Source organism: Eubalaena glacialis, chromosome 1 (assembly GCF_028564815.1).
Source record: "Eubalaena glacialis isolate mEubGla1 chromosome 1, mEubGla1.1.hap2.+ XY, whole genome shotgun sequence".
Taxonomy (NCBI): Eukaryota; Metazoa; Chordata; class Mammalia; order Artiodactyla; family Balaenidae; genus Eubalaena; species Eubalaena glacialis.
The window spans coordinates 162,124,309-162,129,941 of record NC_083716.1 but is presented as its reverse complement, the minus strand read 5'-3'; positions in this window follow the sequence as shown (position 1 = coordinate 162,129,941).

Here is a 5,633-nt window from a genome sequence, read left to right as displayed (position 1 = left end):
AACAACCCAATCCAAAAATGGGCAGAAGACCTAAATAGACATTTCTCCAAAGAAGATATACAGATTGCCAACAAACACATGTAAGGATGCTCAACATCACTAATCGTTAGAGAAATGCAAATCAAAACTACAGTGAGGTATCACCTCATACCAGTCAGAATGGCCATCATCAAAAAATCTACAAAGAATAAATGCTGGAGAGGGTGTGGAGAAAAGGGAACCCTCTTGCACTGTTGGTGGGAATGTAAATTGATACAGCCACTATGGAGAACAGTATGGAGGTTCCTTAAAAAACTAAAATTAGAACTACCATACGACCCAGCAATCCCACTACTGGGCATATACCCTGAGAAAACCATAATTCAAAAAGAGTCATGCACCCAATGTTCATTGCAGCACTATTTACAATAGCCAGGACATGGAAGCAACCTAAGTGTCCATCGACAGATGAATGGGTAAGGAAGATGTGGCACATATATACAACGGAATATTACTCAGCCAGAAAAAGAAATGAAATTGAGTTATTTGTAGTGAGGTGGATGGACCTAGAGACTGTCATACAGAGTGAAGGAAGTCAGGAAGAGAAAAATAAATACCGTATGCTAACACATATATGTGGAATCAAAAAAAAAAAAAAGGTTATGAAGAACCTAGAGGCAGGACAGGAATAAAGACACAGACGTAGATAATGGACTTGAGGACACGGGAAGGGCGAAGGGTAAGCTGGGACAAAGTGAGAGAGTAGCATTGACATATATACACTATCAAATGTAAAATAGATAGCTAGTGGGAAGCAGCTGCATAGTACAGGGAGATCAGCTGGGTGCTTTGTGACCACCTAGAGGGGTGGGATAGGGAGGGTGGGGGGTAGACACAAGAGGGAGGGGTATGGGGATTTATGTGTAGTATGGCTGATTCACTTTGTTATACAGCAGAAACTAACACAACATTGTAAAGCAATTATACTCCGATAAGGATGTTAAAAAAAAAAATGTACTAACAACAACAGAAAAACTAGGATAATTGGGTAGGAGATTACAATAAAGATAGTACACAATAACAACAACAAAAAAAGGCTAAGCTTTCAGCAGCAAAGCCAACACCTACAAAAGTTTGGAGGGAGTCAGGATTTTAACTTTGAATTGCTCTTAGGAATTCATATCTTTCCTGACATATCACAGTATAAACTGAATATCCATGTCCATTCTGGAGCTGACCCAAAGCCACTAACTGGCTGGTCTTGCAGTCTTCTCTAACGAGAAGGAAAATATGAGTTCACTGAGTCCAGGATGGGCCCATCTCAGCAGTTAGTTTCATGTAAGCAGCTGTAAAACAATGCCGATTTCTGGGAATAGGGGGAGGAACAGGGAGTATGTTGCTGGAAGAGGTGGCAAGGAAACTGTGTTTTATTAAGTTTTGTTTGCAAAGAAAAGGCTGTTAGGGTAAATGGCAGTGATTTTCATTCAGTTTAATGCTCTCTCACAGTGGTAACACAAAACAGCTCTCACTTTCCAGAACCCTTTTTTTCCCACAAGATTAATTATATCTCTGAAGTATTCCACCTTCAAAAACTGAAGCATTCATCTTTTGTGGTTTTATAAACTTTTATCAAAGCTATCTAGATTTTTAGGCCATACTATCTATAGGTAGAAACTATCGTAACTTTGCAATGCACTGAGGATTTTTCTTCTAACACTACCACTTACAAGCTCTAAGGATCCTTTATTATTTCATATATATATTGGGAATTTGCCCATGTCCATTTTAATTCTATTCATTTCTTTTATGATGTTTTAATAAACCACTAGTGACTACTCCCCCCCTAGACCCCCCCGCCTCCCAAAACATGCTCTTAAACTTAAAATTTTGGTCCATCTTTTCAGCATGGATTTGAAACATTTCTTTTTCTTGAGTAGCAGAGGCTACTTTAGCTCAAAGTATGTATTTCGATTTGTTTCTAACACTTTTCCTGGTGGGCCTTTATGAATACATTGGATTCCCCCCACCCCCCGACCATGTTACCAGGGTGTCACTGTTAAACATCTGTCATTTTTCTGCCCACTTGTATATCTTTCTGGGATGTTCTTGTAGAGTTTTTCCATATTCCAGTATCTTGGGGAGTTTAGTGTCATAAATTTGGGTGTTTTGTTGTATACAACTTTTTCAGATTATAAGTAAAAATATTATCATTCTAAGCACTGATGGTTGACTAACCATCTTATGTTGCTGGATACTTCTTTACTCAGAGAAGTGACCTGTAGTTCTGTACAATTCAGGTCTTCATCCCAGTGACTTAATATTTAAGACTAATTTACTGTGGAGGCTGGTTCTGATACATGAATTTACGAAAATCTAATTGCATTCTGATTTTCCTTTAATTATACCACTTGTCTGCTCAGCCCTATATCACTGCAAATGGTTAGACCTAAAGGAAATCCAAGGGTATGTTTTATTTCAAATATCACGCTATTTATACATTCCTATTACCTTTCTTTGTATTTTTGAAAAAATTTTAGCATTGTATAAAAAGATATTTGTACTAGTATAAGGAACACTTATTTATGTTGTTTGTAGTAAGTTCTCTTATTGTCAATTTATGTATTTATAAGATATGTAAGATCTGAAGTCATTTTTTCCAAAATTAAAAAAAATTTTTTTCCTTTACCACTTTGTAATTCTATGCACAAATTGTGTTCAAAACATGTCATACACAATTACTGAGCACCTGCTGTATGTAAGCTTCAGCCTAAGTACTGTATACATTTAAAAAGAGTCTAGAAGACTGTTTAGGGAGATGAGTCATTATAAAATAATAAGGCTGGATAGCATATGATAATTTTTTAAATTAGTAAAAGAAATGAGTCTAGGTGGCTGAAATCATGGTGGAACAAAGTTTTTTCAAGAAGCTTCATGGACAGGCAGTGATGGAAAGTTGATATATGAATTCTCAGTACTTGATTTTAAACATCAGAATCTAATTTTAGCTGGCTAGGAAGAAAATAATTTTATTATAAGGTTAGGGAGTAGCTCACAGAATTGAAGAAAAGATCAGAAAACCAGGATCATAAAATGACAGAAACCAAGGAAAGCCTGGTAGCAGAGACAGCAAAAGTTATGCATCAAAACACCCTGATTAGGATTCTATTACTGGCCCGATCACAGCAGAACGCTGCTAGAAACCATTGCCAATGCCACAGAATGGCACAACTACGAATGAATTCTAAGTTTTCTGTTAGTTATGGTGCCATCCATTCACAACTCAAAACTCATGCAGGAGCAGTACAATTGGTGACACCAAGGTTACATATTAGCAATCAGTTTGGGAGAAAGAAAATATCTACTCTCTTTAGCCTTTTCTAATGCAACATGGAGCCTTGCCTTCTAACACACTCACATTCTCCCAAAATAAAAATGGGTTTTGGGGTTTAGTAGTCAATAAATGACAAAATACCCACTAAAGTCCACTCCTTTTCCTGTCCAATATACACATACTCACTACTTCACATGATTACACTTCAAAAAATTATCTCATCTACCATAATGTACAACCATTGCTCATTCAATTCAGAATGCACTGATCTTTCTTCACAGGAAGACAATTAAAAGTCTCATAGGTTACTATATTTAGTTCCATATCCAGGATCACAGGGAATGTCCATTCCTCCCCAATCCTACAGTAATCCCATCACAATATATTCTGCAAACAATGCCCTGCATTGTAGTTATAGCCATTGTCAAAATCTTTCATACAATAATGGGAGAAACAAAGAAAAAAAATAAAAAGGAAGTTAGTTAAAATACACGCATGCCACAGGAAAGAAAGAAATACGGGTGAAGGCTCTAGCTTTTTGAAACTGGTTGTGAGATCCAAAATAATACCTAGCTGGTATTACTTTGTCTAATATCTATTTCATGTTCCCTTGCTTTCATCCAGAACTCTCAACAGGTGTAGGTTTTCAATCCAGTGGGGTGACCAAAACCTCATTCTTGAGGGATTTGAGGCTCTGCCTGTGTAAGGCTGTCGTGATATTCCACTAACTTAATATGAGAGTCTAACAAGGAAGCAACTCGGGGCCTTTGGGGTTTTGTCCATACTCCTCCTGGCTCCCGTTGTGTAGCAGTAACTCAGTTTCCCCTTGGTGGGTTCTTAGTCACTCCGGTCAGTACCTTAACATCCATTTTGCCTGTGTGCCCAGTGCTTAAGGAATTTTAAATGGCCAAATATGTTCTCAGCTTCCAATTCAACAATAGCATTGTTGTACATAACATCTGTGGAAGCATTTCTCCCTTAAGCACAATAGGCAGCATATGGAGATAGGAAGAAAATGCTTTGTGGGTAGGTTTTTTTATGAACTGAATTCTCTGACCAGGAGTAGTATCATGTGGGGAATCTTTAATGATATACAAGGCTATAGTAGTTAATGACTGGTGTCTGTGACAGACCTTGCCAATCAGAGGTCCACAGGGTTCTGGCACAGAGACAAGTTCTCTTAGGCTAATAACTTCCTTCTGAGAGATAGGCTCTTTGTATTTGGCCTTTTTGGAGAATGAACACCTGATCTTGAACTCCAAATACCCTATGACTCCAGCTATCCATTCTGAACAGGATATTATCTGATTCACTTAGTCATGAATATAGATCATGGTTTCTCAACCTCGGCACTACTGACATTTTGGCTGATTATTCTTTCTAGTGGGGAGCTGTCCCAGGCATTACAGATGTTCAGCAGCATCTCTGGCCTCTATCAACTAGTTGCCAGTGGCATCCCCCAATTATGACAATAAAAAATGTCTCTAAACACTGCTAAATATTTAGCTAAATTGCTAAATTTTGCCTCTGGAAGGCAAAATTGCCCTCAGTTGAGAACTACTGACTTAGGCCATATTTTGAATTCCATCATTCAGGAGAACTAGTCCTAAAGGCCTGAGTAGTTGTATGATCACATTCCCAGTATGCGTTCTCCTGTCACACTGCCTCTTTTCATTCAACTCAAAACTATGGCCTCATGAGAGTTCCTTACGGATAACTGACTGATTCGGAAAAAAACCCAAGCTTGACTCATAGGTGGTTTGGATATTATGTTACTACCAGTCAAAAATGAGGTGGTAGAGGGCATTAAACCCCCTGTTAATGGGTGGCAGTGAAGAACAGGGAAGGAAAATCCTCCTAGGGAGTAGAACTTCAAGCAGTTCATATTGTTGTCTCCTTGGCCTGAAGAGATATGCTATGAAATAAGGATTATGCATATTCATGGAGCATGAACTAGCAGTTTGGCTGGATTGTCAGGGGCTTAGACAAGAACTGGTGCCAACTTAAGAAAGGTTGGGAAGGGGTATACAGATGGATCTCTTAAAATGGATCCAGAATGTGAGACTACGTCTGAGCTATGTTAATGCTCACAGCAAAGCCCTCACTGTGAAAGAAGCTCTGAATAATCAGGTAGACAAGATAACATATTCTGTAAATGTTAGTCTCCTTCTGTCAAGCCAGTGCTTAATGGGAGGATAAACAAAGTGCCAGGATGGCAAGGATGGAGTCTACAGATAGAACTGCACTTTCAGAGGCTTTCCTGGCTACTCTCACATCCCCTCCCCATCTTCACCCCCATACCCCCCACTTTACCAAGAGCCCT